Genomic DNA, 21758 nt, shown 5'->3' on the forward strand with positions numbered 1-21758 from the left:
TATTAAACTTATATGTGTGGAACCAAATAATGCACATCAACTAAGTAAGATTTTAATTGACAACATATCAGTTATGCAATTTAAAATTGGGTTTTCAAACATGTCTCTATACTGTATTATAGCAAATATTTCAGAAGATACTTAAGTGCACATAACCCTTCTCATCACAGAAATAGTAACTCAAATATTTGATTTTTCTCCCCCTGTCTGGTATACATTTCAAATTGTCCTGGGGTTGACCAGCAGGCTCCTCCCACGGAGGAGGTCAGCAGGGGAACCAGGTGTGACACTGACACCTGTTGCCTGCGACCTGCAGCTGTCAAGTTCCAGAATAATTCTTTTTCCTTCCTAGTTCATGTCCTGAGCCCCTTGTGAATGGCACTGAGTTGTGTGCTTCACACATAACAAGAGGTGGCTCTGCCGTCCAGTCACCAGATCTGTCAGCCGTGGGGTCTGTCCATGCACGTCTGCACACGTCTGAGGACACGGGAAGGTGCTGTGCGCTGGAGGCTCTTTCCCAGGCTCCAGGCACCTCGTGCAGCCACTCGAGGGCTGAGAGTGACGTGTGGCCGCAGCCCTGGCTCCCGTCTTCAGGGGACTGACGTCCGTGCACATGAAGGCGGTTTAAAGCTCACACTCACGTACCGTCTCTGCCATGGAAGCAAAAGGCAGCGCCCACATTACTTTGCAACTGAGCTTCTCTTCAGTGAGTTATTCCATGCAGTGGGTTTCATGGTGGGAAGACATCTGGGTTTATTGAAGAAATGATAATATTTAGTGGTTTTTAAGTATTATTGCATTTATGGCATAATTCACACTTCTTATACTTTATAATGCCTATAGATAAAAGTTTTAAATTCTAGTACAATTAATGGATTGACTTTGTACAGACAGGACTTGTGGTCATAAGTAGGAACCACATGATGTGCACTTTTGTGCAGTTGACATCCATCTCGAGAAGTCTTACTAAAGAGTCAGAATGGACACGTCTTTAGTTTGCACTGGGAAGTCAGACAGGGTGTCTGGGTCCAGCTGTGGAGGGACAGGGAGTTCAGGGCTTCCTGGTCACAGCTGTGACCACCCCTGCCCTGTCCTTCCTGACAGGAAGGTTCCCAGCAGCTGAGTCCCCCTGGGAGTGAGCCTTCCCTCAGGGACACCCAAGGGCCTTTGCAGACTCAGATCTGGGCTCAGATTAGGTTCTAGGTCAGGATGTTCATGTGCTTCTTCCCCTGCATCCTCCTCCCTGTGCACCCCCCCCCCACACTGTGGAGGATAGGAGGAGAGTGACCTTCAGACAGGTCCACCTGTGAGCCCCCTCCTGCTGGTCTTGGAGCTGTCAGACTTCTCCAGCGGTGGGGGGTGGATGTGCATGAGGAGCCCCTGCCTCAGGGATGTGGGTGGCAGAGAGGGACACTGAGGGGGTCCGAGCAGATATGTAGATCTCTGGGTGAAGAGCTCAGCGTTGGCTGCACCTTGGCCTGGACCCGTCTCCCCTCCACCATGCTCCCCAGGTTCTGCACTGGTGACAGGCATGGTGCAGCAGGGGACTCTGCTTCTCTCTCCTCCTCTGCTCAGGTATCTCCTGACGGGATAGATCTGAAGCAGATACACATCAGGCCCCTGACCCCCCTGCACTCAGCCTCCATGGCCTCCTTTCCACACCTCCTTCTGCACCTGATATGAATGTGAAGATCCTGAAGCCAAGAACCATGCTGGGGACAGTGGTGGCAGCATCTCCATGGCCTGGCCAGTTCCTGTCATGACACAGCCCCTCTCTGTCTCCTGTCAGCTGAGTCCTCAGTGGTGCTATGGACACACATGGCAAATCTTCTGTCTCCCCGGGAGAGGCCAAGGCCTCCTCAGCACGACTGGGGAGCACTCAGATTGGGTCCTAACCAGTGACCTCACTCAGGGACAAGAGGTCAAGGCTGAAGTCGCTAAGAGATAAAATACCTTTTAGGACACTTACCGGGTGCTCTGATTGTCCCCCATTCCCTATGTGGCTGGCACCTCTCACTCTGAAAGTCACACAGTGAGCTCCGTGGACACCTACAGAAGTCAAGCACGTCAAGAGCACAATGGTTAGACACCTGGAAAACCTAAATCAGACGGTCCATGAGCTTGAGCGGGAGAAGAGAACTGGTGACTTTGAGAGCTCACACTCCTCGGCCCCCAAATGTGGGGGCGACAGTGGTGTTTGCTCTGGGCCTCTAGGGCCCACAGGGGAGAGCCACCTGGAGATGCTTTAAATCCTGCTCCAGAGAGCCTCCCAAAAGGTAGAATACTGACCTCAACAGGCAGGTAGGCTTGTAGGGATGCCCTGAATTTACCCATAAACCTGACTCTGAAAATTAGGCCTGTTATCAATCACGGGGCTGTTGTTCATTGAGTCATTGTTAATAAATACACCCATTGTTGTGCTGAACAAGGTTGTCCTATGTCGGTATGGACAGGGTCCTCTGTGTCAGCGTGAGTGCAGACTGCATAGCTGTTTCTCACTATGGTCTTGCTTTCTCTGACAGATTACAAACTCTTGTGGATCACCTGTTGTCTTGCTTTGACCACAAAATCTCCTCAGAGGAAGCACGTGCTACTTGTGGACAAGGGGTCAGAGCCCATGCTCACCCTGCCCCTTAGTCTCCCATTCTGCCTCCCTTACCAGCATTATTCCAAGAATGGCTTCTAATCCATGTCAGCATGGGGGGCACCTGACCACATGGAGGCTTGTGGAGGGAGAGCAGCTTCAGTAAGAGGTAAGGATGTTGTGACCCTTCAGTTTCTGATGAAAGGAGCCCAGGTGAAAAATCCTTCCCCATTTTGTTAGTAAGAAGCCCAGTCAGGGCATGGACAGCTCTGGGAAATCACTGGGACTCACTGAGGACAATGCCCTGATCCCAGAGTTTGCAGAGGAGGGGTCTGAGGCAGTGCGGATTTGATTTAGGAGGGGCTGACAGCATGGGGTTCAAGGCTGCCCCCACACTGAGCAGACAGAAACCAGCTGGGCTCTCAGGGCTTTGGCCCATGAGGAGGTGTTTGCCTTGAGACCAGAAGGGGGTGCTGTGGGCCTGTTCTGTGGTCCTTACAGAGCTGCTCAGAGAGGACCTTTCAAACAAAGGAGCCTGTCCTTGGAGGCTTGGTCCTGTGCTCTCTGATGGGGACTCAGCAGTCTCCAGAGGGCTTTGTCTCCAGAACAACTCTTAACACTCTTAACACTTAACTGGGATCTGCTGATGAGACTGTAAATGTAAACCCCACCCCCACCCCAATGCACACTGCCCAACATGGCCTGATCTGTCCTTGAAGTCCCCTTAGGAATTCAGGCAACCCTGTATATTTAAAAGGTCTGCAGAGGAGGAAAATGGCAGTTGTTCCTTACTCAGATTTTGAAAAATGGTTCCTTTCATGGTTCTCAAGCTGTCCTGCAAATCAACCCTGCTGTCACCAAGAAACTGACACCTCAGTTAATCTCCAACAAAACAGCAGGGATTGCAAAACTAGGGGTCCAATTTTCAATTACCCCTGATTGCCAAGTGATACTTGAGCAGGTCTGATCTGCAGGGGACTGGGCCAAGAGTGGGTCCTGCTGCTCACAGACTGGGACTCCCCTCTTCCTCTGGATGGAGACGTGCTATGGGATGCTTATTCCAGCAGGATCCACATCCTGAGAGGTCTCACTCTGACAGAGGGGTCCTGTGAAAACACTGCTTGACAAGAAGGAGTATTTTAGAGGCACACACAGTGTTCAGCTGTGCTTCCGATTGTCCAATTCCACTATTAACAAGGCTAAGCAACAGAAATCAGGAAGGAGCCCCACTCTTCAAAATGCCAACACATTGTTGCATCCGGTTGTTATTTCACGGCAACTCCAGAGAGCTGCCCACACATCTGCTGCTTCCACTTATTCCACGTGGTTCAGGTCATGTTCTTTACAAAAATCATGAAAAACTACGCAGTAAGAAAGAATTCCTTGAGTTCAGAGAAATACAAGAACTGAAAGTCTTGTCTTTATGTCCAAAGCAATCAGAAGAAAAGAACTTAAAACAATTAGAGCAGAAATCAATGAAATTGAAAACAGGACATCAATAGAGAAAAGTCAACAAAACCCAAATCTGATTCTTTGAAAAGACCGATAAATTTGACAAGCCCTTAGCTAGGCTAACCAGGAAAAAAGAAAGAAGACACAGATTACCAACATCAGACTTGAAAAGGGGGTCATCTCTACTGATCTCATACACATTAAATGGATAAAGAATTATTATAAGCAACCCTTCCTACAAACTTGATACCCAGGGTGAAATGGATCACTTCCTTGAAAACTACCAAAACTCACACAAGAAGAAGTAGATAGTGTGAATAGACTTATAACTATTAAAGAAAATGAATCAATAAATAATCATCTTACAAAAGACAACACCAGACACAGATGGTTTCACTGGTGAATTCTACCAAATATTTAAGGAAGAAATATTGCCAGTTCTCTTAAAACTCTCTCAGAAAACAGAAGCAGAGGGAACAACTCCAATTCATTCTATGAGGTCATTATTGCCTTCATACCAAAAGCAGAGAAAGAACTAAAAGAAAGAAAAACTGCAGAATATTTCTTATGCATAGATGCAAAAATCCTTAACAAAATATTAGTAAATCAAATCCAACAATGTATAAAAGGACTTATACATCACAGTGAAGGAATTTACTCCACATAGGCAAACTGGTTCAACATTCAAAAATCAGTTCAAATAATTCACCACCTCAACAGGCTAAAGATGAATGATCATAAGATCATATTGTTTCAGAAAAAAACTTTAGACAAAACCAACATCCATTCATGATAAAAGCTCTTAGCAAACTAGAAATTTAAGTTAATTTTCTCAACTTGATAAAGAATGAGAAAGAATATCTGTAAAAATCCAACAGCTATAATATATACATAATGACGTATTTGATGGTGAGAAACTATATGCTTTACCCCAAAGACTAGGAATAAGACAAGGATGTCCTTTCCAATTGTATTGGAAGTCCTAGGTCTTAGAAATAGAAATAAATGGTATACAGACTAGAAAGGAAGACATAATTTAATCCACAGATGACATGATTACCTATGTAAAGTATCCCAAAGAACCAACCACTACCACCAACAGGAATAAAAGCCTCCTGGAAGTGATTATGGTAAGGTCCCAGGAAAGGCTAATATACAAAAATCAATTGCTTTTTTTTATATACCAGCAGTGAACATGTGGAATTTGAAATTGATGTAAATTACCATTTACATTTGCATAAAATGAAATATTTAAATACAGATCTAACAAAACACGTGTAAGATCTATATGGAAGAAACTACAAAACTTAGAGGAAATCAATACAGAGATATTCCATATTCATTGATTGGAAGACTTAATATTGTTAAAATGTCAGTCCTTATCGATTTGATCTATACATTCAGTGCAATCCCAGTAAATCCCAACAAGTTATTTTGTGGATGTTAACAGGCTGATTCTAAAGTTTATATGGAAAGACTCAGAATAACCAACACAATACTCCTCTAAGAAGAGGAACAAAGTTGGAGAGCTGACATTACCCATGCTCAAGATTTACTATGAAACTACAATAATTCAAGACAAGGTGATATTGGTGAAAGAATATACAAATAGATCACTGGAACAGAGAGCCCAGAAGTAGACCTGCACAAATATAGTCAACCGATCCCTGACAAAGATGCAAAGGCAATTCAATGGAAGAAGCATATTCCTTTCAACAAAGAGTTCTGGAACAGTTGGATGCCTATCTGCAAATACATTAGATATAGATGAGAGAGAGAGAGAAATAGAAAGAGAGAGAGAGACCTACCACATTTCACAAAAATTAGCTCAAGATGAATCATAAAGCTCTATGTAAAATGCAAAACTATATAATTTTTTGATTATGACATAGGAGAAAAATCTGGGTGACCTTGGGTTTGGTGATGAGTTTTTAGATATAACACCAAAAGCACAATCCATGATAGAAAATTTATGTCGGGCTTTATTAAAATTTAAAAACTCCTGCTTTGCTGAAGACAGATTGGGAGAAAAATATTTGCAAAACACATATCTGATAAATGACTTGTATCCAAGAACTCTTAAAAGAAAGAACTCTTAAAACTCAAAAATAAGAAAACTCACTTTAACGGTGGACAAAAGATCTGAGCAGACACCTCATGAAATAAAATGTACAGATGGCAAATTAGTATATAAAAAGATGCTCACATCATTTGTCAGTAGGGCATTATAAATTAAAACAACAATGAGAGACCACAACACACCTGTTAGAATGGCTAAAATCCAAAAATCTAACAATTCCAAATGCTGATGAAGATGCAGAGCAACTAGAGCTCACATTTGTTATTGGCAGAAATGCAAAATGGTACAGGCACCTTGGAAGGCAGTTTGGCAGTTTCTTACAAAGCTAAACATAGTCTTACCATATGATCCAGCAATTGCACTCCTTGGTATTTACCCAATTGAACTGAAAACTTATGCACACACAAAAACCTCTAGATGGATGTTTATATCAACTTTATTTATAATTGCAAAAAACTGGAAGCAACCAAGATGTTCTTCGATAGGTGAATGGATAAACAAACTGGTACATCCATATAATGGGATACTATTCAGCAATACAAAGAAATGAGCTATCAAGCCATGAAAAGACAGGGAGGAACTTTATATAGATATTGCTAAATTTTAAAAAGCCAGTCTGGAAAGGCTGCATACTGTATAAGTTCAACTCTATGACATTCTGGAAAAGACAGAATTGTGTGACAATAAAAAGATTAGTGATTGACAAGAGTTTGGAATGAGGCAGGAACAGATGGGTAAATGGAATTCAAGGGATTTTCAGGGCAGAGAAACTGTTTTGCATAATGCTGTAATGCAGATACATGACATTATACATTTATAAAAATCTATAAAACTTTACAACACAGAGTGAATGTTAATGTATGCAATTTTTTTTTTTTTTTTAATTTAGGAGCTTGGGAGAATCCCCTTCCCCAAAATGCAGCCTTGGTACCGTACTGTCAGTTATTTTACCAGCAAAAAGTGGGCTTATTTGGGAACAGAAGAGAATTATAATACAGGACAAGCAAGCCATGGCAAAACCACAGGCAAGTCCCAAGAACAAAGGAGAGGAGGCTCTTTTACAGAGAAAAGGCAGCGGTTGACAAGGCTATTATAAACCAAAAGTCCATGGAAGTAATCTGGGAGTTCTAAGTTTAGTGGCTTCTCATTGGCTGGGCTGTCACTGTCTCTCATTGGCTGGGCTGTCATTGTCTCTCATTGGCTGGGCTGTTGTGGAGGGGGGAGGAGGGTAGTAAAGTAGTATCCACTTCCAAGATGGGTCTCGTCATTGGGTCTGCAATTGAAACTGAGTGGCAGGGCTGAGAGCTCCCCTTGGCAGCCTCCCAGTGCCATTCCAAATGAGGTTTCCTTTTATTAATTTTCACAGCTAAGAGAAGAGAACTTACTACAAATAGGTGAAACAACCTCATTGAAGGCATGGGTGAACAAGTGCTGGCCTAAGTAACTCTGGGCATGAATGGAGTGTGTAGGACTAAAGGCATGAGGCGCTGCAGGTGGGTAAGGCACCTACTCAATGAGACTCAGTCCCGTGGGGATGTGGCGAACCATTCTGCTGCTGCCATAGGTGTGTGCTGGGACTGAACGGCTGAGAGACGGTGGGTGGTGGGAGCCAGGTGCTCACTGTTAGAGCTGAAATTTCAGATCAGCAAGGGGAGGAGGCTAGAATGACCCATGAGGTACTGGATTGCAGTTAGAGACGTTAGTAAGAGCTCGTGTTTAACCTTACATACATAACAGATGGCTACATAGAGAAATGTTTATAGAAAGAGGAGAGGAAGGGGGAGGAAGGAGGGAGGGAGGGAAGGAAGGGAGGGAGGAGGGAGGGAGGAAGGAAGGAAGGAAGAAAGGGAGGGAGGGAGGGAGGGAGGGGAGGGGGGGAGGAAAGAAGGAAAGAAAACATTGATGAGGGCACGTCAAAGGGACACAGGAGCCTGAAAGAGCCCCCAGTGGCCAAAGCAGAAGCAATGTGAGCAACAAAATAATGTAGGAATGGATTATAACCCAAAGTATAAAATAAATATCCATGAGTCCATAATGATATAAATGACTGATGAAATTAATAAATGAGTAAGAAGAGACAAATGTACATCATGGAGACTATGGTTAATAATACTTAGTATAGAAGATGGCAGAGGAGTAGGACACCTGGATTTCGTCTGGTCTCAGGAATTCAGCTGGATAGGGATCAAACCATTCTGAACACCTACAAACTGAACAGGAGATCGAAGAGAAGAATAGCAACAACTCTCTGAACAGAAAAGCGACCACTTTCTGGAAGGTAGGACGTGCGGAGAAGTGAATCCGAGGCGATATTCGGGAGGATAGACGGCAGGGGAGGGGACTCCGTCGGCCGCCTCTGGCAAGTGATAGAGCCACGGAGCACAAAATCGGAACTTTCAGAAGTCGGCTCCGCTGAGGGACGTCGCTCCGGTGGCTAAGTGGGGGGTGGAACCCTTGCAGGACAGTGTGGTCTCAGGACCCTCGGGGTCACAGAAAGACCGGGGGTGCCTGAGTGCGGCAGAGCTCCCAGGTATCGGAGCAGGGAAGCCGGCTGCAGAGACGGAGCCCAGGCGCGGGCTCTCAGCTCGGGGTTCCCATAAACCGTGATCCGCAGCACAGTCGGGCCACTGCTCCTCCAGCAGGGACCCAACAAGCGGCAGATCCGGGGAGACTCACCTTCCTCCCCCGGGAGGAGCGGCACGGGAGCGCACCGCAGGGATCTGCTGGGTTTGGAGACTCCACCCGGGGTCGGGTGCCAGAGATAGAAATGCTCGGTCACAGGCCGGGTGAGCACGGAGTGCGGCCGGAGACCGGGGAGACGGGAGTGACTGACTGCTTTTCTCTGGGGGCTCGCTGAGGAGCGGGGCCCCAAGTTCTCGGAGGGCGGAGACTGGGAGGCCGCCATTTTCACTCTCGGCCTCCAAAGCTGTACGGAAAGCTTGCAGGGAACAAAAGCTCCGGAGAGCAAACCCGAGCAGATTACTTAGCCCGGACCGGCAAGGGCGGGGCAATTCCGCCTCCGGCAAAGACATTTGGGAACCACAGCAACAGGCCCCTCGCCCAGAAGATCAGCGAGAACACCCAGCCAAGACCAAGTTTACCGATCAATGAGAGCGGCAGAACTCCGGCGCTAGGGGAATACCGCACATAGAATTCATGGCTTTTTTACCATGATTGTGTAGTCCTTCAAAGTTAATTTTTTTTTTAACTGTCTTTTTTTTTTCTTTTTCCCTTTTTCAACCAACATCTTATCAATCCCTTGTTTAAAATAACATTTTTATTTTTCATTTTAGAGTCATATTCTATCCCTTCATAGTAGTTACCCATATTTTTGGCATATATATATATATACATTGTTCTCTCTTTAAAATTTTGAGATAGTTTCTTCTAACAGATCAAAATATACCCTAAATCTCTAGTGTATGTTTTTTTTCTACTCTCCTGCCTGATCACATTCTCTCCCTTTTTTTTCTTTTATTTAAATCCTCTTCTTTCTTTGGTCAAACAACTTCTTATCAATTCCTTTTATAAAATTTTTTATAATTTCCATCTTTACAGTCATATTTCATCCCTTCATCATTTCAACCCTTATTTTTGTAAATATATAAGTTTTTCTTTCTTTAAAATTTTGGGAGGCACTTTCTTCTAACAGACCAAAATACACCCAAAATCTAGTGTTTGGCACTGATCTATGTACCAGCCTGATCATATTTGATCATATTCTGGTTTTTTTTGTTTTGTTCTGTTTTTGTTTGTTTTTATCTTTATCTTTTTCTTTTTCTTTTTTTTTTCTTTTTCTTTTTTCTCTCTTTCCGTTTCTTTTCCCCCTGCTTCAGATCTTTTCTGATTTGTTTAGAGTATATTTTCTGGGGACGTTGTTACCCTGTTAGCATTTTGTTCTCTCATTAATCTATTCTCCTCTGGACACAATGACAAGACGGAAAAAATCACCTCAAGAAAAAGAACAAGAGGTAGTACCGACTGCCAGGGACCTACTCAATACGGACATTAGTACGATGTCGGATCTAGAGTTCAGAATCATCACTTTAAGGATACTAGCTGAGCTTGAAAAAAGCATGGAAGTTATTAGAGAAACCCTTTCTGGAGAAGTAAAAGAACTAAAATCTAACCAAGTCGAAATCAAAAAGCCTATTAATGAGGTGCAATCAAATATGGGGGCGCTAACTGCTAGGATAAATGAGGCCGAAGAGAGAATCAGTGATATAGAAGACCAAATGATGGAAAATAAAGAAGCTGAGATAAAAAGAGATAAACAACTACTGGATGACGAGGGCAGAATTCGAGAGATAAGCGATACCATAAGATGAAACAACATTAGAATAATTGGGATCCCAGAAGAAGAAGAAAGAGAGAGAGGGGCAGAAGGTATATTGGAGCAAATTATAGCAGAGAACTTCCCTAATTTGGGAAAGGAAACAGGCATCAAAATCCAGGAAGCACAGAGAACCCCTCTCAAAATCAATAAAAATAGGTCAACACCCCAACATCTAATAGTAAAACTTACGAGTCTCAGAGACAAAGAGAAAATCCTGAAAGCAGCTCGGGAGACGAGATATGTAACCTACAATGGTAGAAACATTAGATTGGCAACAGACCTATCCACAGAGACCTGGCAGGCCAGAAAGGACTCGCAGGATATATTCAGAGCACTAAATGAGAAAAATATGCAGCCAAGAATACTAGATCCAGCTAGGCTGTCATTGAAAATAGAAGGAGAGATAAAAAGCTTCCAGGACAAACAAAAACTAAAGGAATTTGCAAACACGAAACCAGCCCTACAAGAAATCTTGAAAGGGGTCCTCTAAGCAAAGAGAGAGCCTAAAAGCAACATAGACCAAAAAGGAACACAGGCAATATACAGTAACAGTCACTTTACAGGCAATACAATGGCACTAAATTCATATCTTTCAATAGTTACCCTGAATGTAAATGGGCTAAATGCCCCAATCAAAAGACACAGGCTATCAGATTGGATTAAAAAACAAGAGCCATCAATATGCTGTCTGCAAGAGACTCATTTTAGATCCAAAGACACCCCCAGATTGAAAGTGAGGGGGTGGAAAACCATTTACCATGCTAATGGACACCAAAAGAAAGCTGGGGTGGCAATCCTTATATTAGACAAATTAGATTTTAAACCAAAGACTGTAATAAGAGATGAGGAAGGACACTATATCCTACTTAAAGGGTCTATCCAACAAGAAGATCTAACAATTGTAAATATCTATGCTGCTAACATGGGAGCAGCCAATTATTTAAGGAAATTAATAACAAAAGCAAAGAATCACATCGACAACAATACAATAATAGTGGTGGACTTTAACACCCCCCTCACTGAAATGGACAGGTCATCTAAGCAAAAGATCAACAAGGAAATAAAGACTTTAAATGACACACTGGACCAAATGGACTTCACAGACGTATTCAGAACATTCCATCCCAAAGCAATGGAATACACATTCTTCTCTAGTGCCCATGGAACATTCTCAGAATCGATCACATCCTAGGTCATAAATCAGGTCTCAACCAGTACCAAAAGATTGGGATCATTCCCTGCCTATTTTCAGTCCACAATGCTTTGAAACTAGAACTCAATCACAAGAGAAAAGTCAGAAAGAACTCAAATACATGGAGGCTAAAGAGCATCCTACTAAAGAATGAATGCGTCAACCAGGAAATTAAAGAAGAATTTTAAAAATTCATGGAAACCAATGAAAATGAAAACACAACTATTCAAAGTCTTTGGGATGCAGCAAAGGCAGTCCTAAGAGGAAAGTATATAGCAAACAAGCCTTTCTCAAGAAACAAGAAAGGTCTCAAGTCCACAACCTAACCCTACACCTAAAGGAGCTGGAGGAAGAACAGCAAATAAAGCCTAAACCCAGCAGGAGAAGAGAAATAATAAAGATCAGAGCAGAAATCAATGAAATAGAAACTAAAAGAACAGTAGAACAGATCAACAAAACTAGGAGCTGGTTCTTTGAAAGAATTAACAAGACTGATAAACCCCTGGCCAGACATATCAAAAAGAAAAGAGAAAGGACCTAAATCAACAAAATCATGAATGAAAGAGGAGAGATCACAACCAACACCAAAGAAATACAAACAATTATAAGAACATATTATGAGCAACTCTATGCAGGCAAATTCGATAACCTGGAAGAAATGGATGCATTCCTAGAGATGTATCAACTACCAAAACTGAACCAGGAAGAAATAGAAAACCTGAACAGACCTATAACCACTAAGGAAATTGAAGCAGTCATCAAAAATCTCCCAAAAAACAAAAGCCCAGGGCCAGATGGCTTCCCAGGGGAATTCTACCAAACATTTAAAGAAGGATTAATACCTATTCTTCTGAAACTGTTCCAAAAAATAGAAATGGAAGGAAAACTTCCAAACTCGTTTTATGAGGCCACCATTACCTTGATCCCAAAACCAGACAAAGACCCCATCAAAAAGGAGAATTACAGACCAATATCCCTGATGAACATGGATGCAAAAATTCTCACCAAAATACTAGCCAATAGGATCCAACAGTACATTAAAAGTATGATTCACCATGACCAAGTGGGATTTATCCCTGGGCTGCAAGGTTGGTTCAACATCTGCAAATCAATCAATGTGATACAATACATTACCAAAGAAAGAACAAGAACGATATGATCCTCTGAATAGATGCAGAAAAAGTATTTGACAAAGTACAGCATCCTTTCTTGATCAAAACTCTTCAGAGTATAGGCATAGAGGGTACATACCTCAATATCATAAAAGCCATCTATGAAAAACCTACAGCGAATATCATTCTCAATGGGGAAAAACTGAGAGCTCTCCCCCTAAGGTCAGGAACGTGGCAGGGATGTCCACTATCACCACTGCTATTCAACAGAGTATTAGAAGTCCTAGCCACAGCAATCAGACAACAAAAAGAAATCAAAGGCATCCAAATTGGCAAAGAAGAAGTCAAACTCTCACTCTTTGCAGATGATATGATACTTTATGTGGAAAACCCCAAAGACTCCACCCCAAAACTGCTAGAACTCATACAGGAATTCACTAAAGTGGCAGGATATAAAATCAATGCACAGAAGTCAGTGGCATTCCTATACACCAACAACAAGACAGAAGAAAGAGAAATTAAGGAGTCGATCCCATTTACAATTGCACCCAAAACCATAAGATACCTAGGCATAAATCTAACCAAAGAGGCAAAGGATCTGTACTCAGAAAACTATAAAATACTCATGAAAGAAATTGAGGAAGATACAAAGAAATGGAAAAACGTTCCATGCTCATGGATTGGAAGAACAAATATTGTGAAGATGTCAATGCTACCTAGAGCAATCTACACATTCAATGCAATTCCCATCAAAATACCATCCACTTTTTTCAAAGAAATGGAACAAATAATCCTAAAATTTGTATGGAACCAGAAAAGACCCCGCATAGCCAGAGGAACATTGAAAAAGAAAAGCAAAGCTGGCGGCATCACAATTCTGGACTTCCAGCTCTATTACAAAGCTGTCATCATCAAGACAGTATGGTACTGGCACAAAAACAGACACATAGATCAATGGAACAGAATAGAGAGCCCAGAAATGGACCCTCAACTCTATGGTCAACTCATCTTTGACAAAGCAGGAAAGAATGTCCAATGGAAAAAAGACAGTCTCTTCAACAAATGGTGTTGGGAAAATTGGACAGCCACATGCAGAAGAATGAAACTGGACCATTTCCTTACACCACACACAAAAATAGACTCCAAATGGTTGGAAGACCTCAATGTGAGACAGGAGTCCATCAAAATCCTAAAGGAGAACACAGGCAGCAACCTCTTCGACCTCAGCCGCAGCAACTTCTTCCTAGAAACATCGCCAAAGGCAAGGGAAGCAAGGGCAAAAATGAACTACTGGGATCTCATCAAGATAAAAAGCTTTTGCAAAGCAAAGGAAACAGTCAACAAAACCAAAAGACAACCGACAGAATGGGAGAAGATATTTGCAAATGACATATCAGCTAAAGGGCTAGCATCCAAAATCTATAAAGAACTTGTCAAACTCAACACCCAAAGAACAAAGAATCCAATCAAGAAATGGGCAGAAGACATGAACAGATTTTTCCAAAGAAGACATCCAACTGGCCAACAGACACATGAAAAGGTGCTCAACATCACTCGGCATCAGGGAAATCCAAATCAAAACCTCAATGAGATACCACCTCACACCAGTCAGAATGGCTAAAATTAACAAGTCAGGAAATGACAGATGTTGGCGGGGATGCGGAGAAAGGGGAACCCTCCTACACTGTTGGTGGGAATGCAAGCTGGTGCAGCCACCCTGGAAAACAGTATGGAGGTTCCTCAAAAAGTTGAAAATAGAGCTACCATACGATCCAGCAATTGCACTACTGGGTATTTACCCCAAAGATACAAAAGTAGGGATCAGAAAGGATACGTGCACCCCGATGTGTCTAGCAGCAATGTGCACAATAGCCAAACTGTGGAAAGAGCCAAGATGTCCATCGACAGATGAATGGATAAAGAAGAAGTGGTATATATATACAATGGAATATTATGCAGCCATCAAAAGGAATGAGATCTTGCCATTTGCAACGATGTGGATGGAACTGGAGGGTATTATGCTGAGTGAAATAAGTCAATCAGAGAAAGACATGTATCATATGACCTCACTGATATGAGGAATTCTTAATCTCAGGAAACAAACTGAGGGTTGCTGGCGTGGTGGGGGGTGGGAGGGATGGGGTGACTGGGCGATAGATACTGGGGAGGGTATGTGCTCTGGTAAGCGCTGTAAATTGTGCAAGACTGTTGAATCTCAGATCTGTACCTCTGAAACAAATAATGCAATATATGTTAAGAAAAAAAAAGAAGAAGATAGCAGGAGGGGAAGAATGAAGGGGGGGAAATCAGAGGGGTAGATGAACCATGAGAGACGATGGACTCTGAAAAACAAACTCCATCACTATCCATCACCAAACTATCATCATCTAGAGGGGAGGGGGGTGGGAGGATGGGTTAGCCTGGTGATGGGTATTAAAGAGGGCACGTTCTTCATGGAGCACTGGGTGTTATGCACAAACAATGAATCATGGAACACTACATCTAAAACTAATGATGTAATGTATGGGGATTAACATAACAATAAAAAATTTTTTTAAAAAGTTGATATGAAGAGGGGACGTGGAAAGAGAAGGAATAGCTTATTTCCAAGAAGTCAGCATAGTCCACAGAGGGTCTTTTGGAAGAGACCTCAAAGCCCACACTCTCATTTTGTAGATGGGGAAGTTGTAACAAGAATGGAAAAAGGCCTTTACCATTGGGACAGAGCATAGTGCCATGTTTTAAAAAGAAAGCAAGAAAGGCAGGCAGAGAGTTTGGGGCTTGGTAAGTGTTATCTCTACAACACAACAATGCCTTGAGGCTATCACCATCCTCACAGCCCCAAAGAGGGCACTGAGACTAAGAGAGGGCACTGAGACTAAGAGTATCCTGCCCAAGATGGCACAGCCCATGACGATGGAGCCAGTTGACCCAGGTCTCAGCAGGACTCAGAACCTCAGCCCTACCCTGCCATGCCTCACTTGTCTACAAAGGGCACTCAGTGCATGCTCTTTGAATCACACAGTTGCAGTCTGTGGTAGTAGGCAGATCACTTAAACTCACGGCATTTCCTTTTGTGTAAAGGGGATGCAACCACCTCTGTTTCCCAGGCTGGCGAGAGGCTTTGCTAAGAGCAAATGAGAGAATTGCACCTGACCCTTCTTCCTTACTTGTCTCCCTTCCCTGCTACTTTTCCCATGACCTGAGCCTGGGCTTGACCTCTCTCAGTGTCAGAATCTTGTTGTGTTTAAGACAACTAAAGGCACTCAGAGCTGAAAGAATATTAGAATTTATTACTATTGTTCTAGTTTAACAGCTATTATTTATTAATGAGTTACTATTGGCCAGGACCTTTGCTGAGAACTGCGTATGCATTATCTCATTTTATGCCCATTATACAGATGAGGAAATTGACCTGTGTCTGCTTTCACAAGCTCAGACATGGCTAAGTTGGATTTTTATGTGGGTCTGTGTTGCCCTACAATCCAAGCTTTTAAACAACTGAACCAGATTGACTTCTCATTTACATAATTATATAACAATTATTATCCTAATGATTATCCATCTCTACCACCATTCATATGAAAACACTGAAGCATGGGTTCTAATGCATATCTCCAGAGATTTCTCTATGCTGTCACACTGAGTGTTCCCATCCTCAGTCCTTCAAGAGCCCACAGAGTATATAGAAACTGAATAAGAACAAAGTAAAATGATTTGTTATTTTATTTTTAAACTAGACATTTCCCTGTTGCCCTATTTGTCATTACCCCGTGTCCCCACAGACGCTGCTGAGTTGGATCCTTGTTTCCAACCACAGGTCTTTACTGTGTTTTTTACAGCTGAAATGGTCTTCAAAATCATTGCCTTTGACCCCTACTGTTCCTTCCAGAAGAGATGGAACCTCTTTGACGGCATCTTTGTCACTGTGAGCCTGATAGAGCTGGGTGCGGTCAAGAAGGGGAGCCTGTCAGTGCTGTGGACATTCTGCTTGGTAATGTTCTTTCTTGGCAACTTGGGGAGACTCCCTCCACATTCAGGGAGCCACACCCCTGAGAACAGATACTGTCCTCTGGGGACCTCACCAGCCAGCAAACTCTTCTTGTCCTGTCCCTGTGCAGGAAGCTGGAGACTTGGCCCTTTCTACTTACTCAGAGTGGGGGCATGCCTTCTCATCTCTGGGCCTGGGCCCCCTCATCTGCACCCTCCTGCTCTCTTATCAAATAACAATAACAGTGATAATCATAGAAGCTACTGTTTCTTGAGCACTGACAATGTGTCAGGCACAGTGCTAACTCCTTGACGTAACATGGCATGGCTTGTTAGCATGGGCTAATGACCATCCTCAGTATTCTCTCAGTGCCAACTAGGGTCCAGTGTCCAGCTTTGGAGAGAGAGGACAGAGTGAAGGAGAGAATGCCCGGCAATCTCATCACATCCACTTCTCGTCCAGAAAGTCTGCCTGGGGCCTGTGGGAGCCAGCAAAGCAGCACTGAGCTCCCTGACTTGGTTTACCTGCAGTGGGGTGGCAAACTCAAAGGCCTGCAGGAATCAGGAGGTGATGACATAGAGCTGGCCAAGCAAGAGATCTTGGCACTGGCTATTTGTCCCACGTACTCAGGTAGGCAGACCCAACACAGAGCAGGCCTCCAGGGAGGGGCATTTACATAGGAGTCAGAGTGACTTATGCCAAGGAGGTGGCCCTATCCATTATTGTCACAGTTTCCAACTTTTCATGAGAAACAAGAAATCCAGATTTTAATACTAGCTACTAATGCAATTTTTAAAAAGGCACTCTAAAAGCCAAATGAAGCAGGTCCTGGGACACATTTGTGTCATACACCACCAGTTAGTGACATCTGTCTGAGATGATGTCTTTCATTGGCCTATGGAGAGAAGGGCATGGTGGGCCTACAGGGCCCTCTACCCATAACCTGGAAACTTGAGAAGATAGGAATTAAAACACTTTTTGAGTGTTTTAGAAGGACAGATTTTTAGAAGGACATTTGTAGGACAGATTTCTCTAAATATCTAGAAAATGATGTCAAGAGGCAGGCACCTGTTAAAGGTGTGTAAGACACCCACACACAAACATTGAGGGAGCAAGATTCCATACTCCCTATGCCCTGGGAGGGCCTGAAGTTAGTTTCCTACTAAAATATTAACATTTTTGGCACACTTGGAGGAATATAAGCATGGTGTTTTCAAGTCTACATGCTTCTTTTGCCAATTCCATGAAGCCTATATTCTCAAACAAGCACAAATAGGCGGGTTTACTCCATAGTCCAGGCCTACAGAATTCTCCAGGCACCTGCCCCTCTACCCCCACCGTCCTGATCCTGACCTGCTGCTCATCTCACCATTCCCTGACTACAGCCACCACCCCAATGCTTTCCTGGGGGCCTTGAGTCCTCCTCCTCCTCCACCATCTCCCCATTTCTCATTACCTGACTTAGATACCATGGTCAATCAGTATTATTATACCCTTGAAAGAAACTCAACCACCTTTTGGCTCTAGCCCTTCACATTTTTGTATTTGGCAAACCCTAGCAAATATTCAAGTTGAAGCTAAATATTCCCTCTGCTGTGCCTACCCCTGAGCTGTGGACATTACTGCAGAAAATTCACACAGCCCAGATCGTCAGTTTCATCATTTTTATTAACAGACTTTATTTCTTTGAACACTTTTAGATTTTTCAGAAAACTTGAGCAGATAGCACGTAAGAGTTCCCGATACTTCCCCTGGCCAACCACATGCACACAGTTTATCCTAGTATTATCATCTTACATTGCTTACAAGTAACTTTTCAGTGGTCTCCCATTGCTCTGAGGACAAAATCCAGAGTCCTTGTGATGGTCTCCAAATATTGGCGTAATCAAGACTTGCTTACCTCTGCAAACAATCTATTTTTGCCCACTTTGCTCCAGCCAGAGAGACCTCCTCTCTCTTTGTCACACTTAACAGAACTATTCCTGCCTCTGGTCCTTTGCATGTTCATTCCCTCGGCCCGGGATGCTTTTCCCTTGTTTTACTTAGATCATTCATTCTCATTTCTCCTGGCTTAACCCACCTGTCACCTCCTCAGAGAGGTTCTCCCCAGCCACATTATCTTAGGTTGGATTCTCCCATCAAATTAACCTGTTTACAGAGTTTGCAATTATCCGTGAGACAAAACCCAGGGTTTCCTTGTCTACCATTCTATCCCAAAGCCCAGCACGTAGTGGGAACTCAATAAACACTTGTTGGTTGAAAGAAAGGAGGAAAAAAAGGAAAGAAGGAAGAAATGAAAATGTTGTATATTCTTTCTTGCTTGTTGCTCCCTCTCAAAGTAGCATTGCTTCCCTTCCCATTAGTGAAATCCTGGCTCCATGCATCCACTGGTCTGTCCTTCTAGCAATACCACATGTCTTACATACTGCAATTGCCTTGAGCATGTCTGTGTCTGTAAAGCAAGTCACCCACCTTGTTTTACTTCAAGAGTATCTCGGCCTCTGCACCTCCATATGCATTTTAGAATCAATTTGCCAAGTTACATCCCCACATACGCACAAAACTTGTTCTTTTCTATTGGGACTGTAATAATTTATACATCAATTTGGGAAGAAATGCAAACTTTACGTTATGTAGTCTTCTGACCTATGAAAACAGCACACTCTCCATTTTTTTAAATCTTTCAATAGTTGTATAATCTCTCCCTAAAGTTTTATATTTTTTTCCATAAGGAATTTTCTCCATCTTTTGTTAGATTTATTCCTAGATATTCCCTAGTTCATTATGCTATTATAAATGAAATCTCTTTTTAAATGTCCTTTTCTGAGTGTTTTTTTTTTTGCTAACATTTTGCTACTTAGTACTTTTATATCCACAAATTTCTTATTCTGATTTATCTATATAATCTCTTAAATTTTTAACACAATCATATCATATGCAAATAGTGAGTTTTATTTCTTTTTTTCTAATACTTATAACATTTGGTTCTTTTAACTACACTATTGTGATGATAGGATGCCCAGTGTACTGTTGAAAGGAAGTGTTAATAGCAGACATCCTTGCTGTTTTCCCGATCTCAAGAGAGTGCTTCCATTATTTCACTGAGTCTAATATTTGTTTTTTAAAGATAAAAAAGAGGGGCACCTGGGTGGCTCAGATGGTTAAGTGTCTGCCTTCAGCTCAGGTCATGATCCCGGAGTCCTGGGATCGAGCCCCGCATCGGGCTCCCTGCTCGGCGGGAAGCCTGCTTTTCCCCCTCCCACTCCCCCTGCTTGTGTCCCCTCTCTCACTGTGTCTCTCTCTGTCAAATAAATAAATAAAATCTTTAAAAAAAAAAATAAAGATAAAAAAGAAACCTTTATTGGTTTAGGAAGTTCTCTTTGTTAAGAATATTCATCATGAATGGATGTTTAATTTTATCAGACAATCGCCCTGCATATATTAAGAGAATCAAATGATTTTTGTCCATAATGTGTTGAAGTGGTGAATTATATTAATTGATTTTCTACTGTTAAATCAACTTTGCCTTCCTCGGATGAACCCAACTTGATTATGATATACATTTTTTTAATGGAAGATTCAGTTTGCTTATAATTTGCTTAAAATTTTTGCGTCCGTATTGATGAGTACTATTTGGCCTGTAATTTTCCTTCCTACGTTGCACTTTCCAGGTGTTAGCATCTAGGTGTCAAGGTTGTGCTAATTTCCATAAAAAGGTTAGAAGTAGTCCTCTTCCTCTACACCCAGTCTTCGGGGAAGATTGGAATTACTTATTCCTTATAGGGTTGGTAGAATTCACCAATGAGGCCATTTGAGGTCAAGATTTTTCATGACCGACTGAATTTTCTTACTGGCTGTGGGACTTGTCAGGTTTTCTGTTTCTCAAATTGGTTGTGGTAAGTTATATTTTTCTAAAAATTTCCCTTGTCTAAATTTTCAAGTTTTTTGGCATAAAGTCATGTATGCTATGCCATTATATTTTAAGGGTCTATATCACCTGCACTTATGTTACCTTTTTATTTCTTTAAAAACGGTGATTTGTGCTTTCTCTCATCTGTTCTTATTAGCCTTGCCAAAGGTCCTCAATTTAATTAGTCTTTTCGAAGAACCAACTTTTAGCTCATTGGTCTCCTCTCCTTCACTGATGTTTTCTATTTCAAGTAATCCTGCATCTTAATTACATCCTCCGTCCTACATATTTTATGCTTTTCTAACTTCTTCAGATGGAATTTTCAACCTATGTTCCTTTCCAATATATTCAATGAATACTTCATTTCCTTCTAAGAACTGCTTTAATATGTAGAATTTTCCTTATTGTTTGGTTCTAAATATTTTCAAATTTCAAATTTGATTTCTGCTTTCACTCAAAGGTTAATTAGAAGCACGGTTCTTACTTTCTGGGTATCTTTATGCCATCGAGTTCTAGCTTAATTGTATTATAGTCAGAGAATATACGCTGCATGTTTAATGCTTTGAAGTTTATTGTAATTTTCTTTTGGCCCAGCATGTTGAAAATGTTCCTTATTCACTTGAAAAGGTGTCTTCTGCAGCTGTAGAGTACAATACTCTGCATATATCCATCGGGTAGAGAAAGTTCATTGTGTGGTCCAAATATTCTAAATCCTTGCTTATTTTTGTCTGCCTGTTCTAGCAATTACTGAGATGGTAGTGTATAAAAATATCTCCCACTTATGATTATGGCATGGTCTGTATCTCCTTATGGTTCTATCTTGAGGCTGTGTTATTAAATGCATACATATTTTAAGTTGTTATATCTTCCCTGTAAAGTGAAACTTTTATCAGTAAGAATTGACCTTCTTTCTCCCTAAAAATGCTTTTTGCCTTAAAAAAATATCTCATCTGCCTCATATTAATTAAATGACGCTGTTTTCCTTTGATATAGAATTTGCATGATGTATCTTTACCCGTCCTTTTTTTTACGACCTTTGTATATCTTTAGGGCTTTTAAAAGACAATCTTTGTCTTTTAACCAAAACATTTAGCCCACTTA

At 42.1% G+C, this 21758-nt stretch overlaps 1 long non-coding RNA gene and 1 pseudogene across 1 annotated transcript in view; both read left to right on the forward strand.

The window, feature by feature from the left end:
* The window catches only part of LOC118521678 (uncharacterized), a 217213-nt gene that overhangs the window by 67449 nt on the left and 128006 nt on the right, over positions 1-21758 (forward strand). The window lies entirely within an intron of this gene.
* Positions 16583-21758, forward strand: part of LOC118531539 (sodium channel protein type 10 subunit alpha-like) — a 53867-nt pseudogene continuing 48691 nt past the window's right edge.

This window comes from Halichoerus grypus, chromosome 13, assembly GCF_964656455.1.
Source record: "Halichoerus grypus chromosome 13, mHalGry1.hap1.1, whole genome shotgun sequence".
In the NCBI taxonomy this organism is placed as follows: Eukaryota; Metazoa; Chordata; class Mammalia; order Carnivora; family Phocidae; genus Halichoerus; species Halichoerus grypus.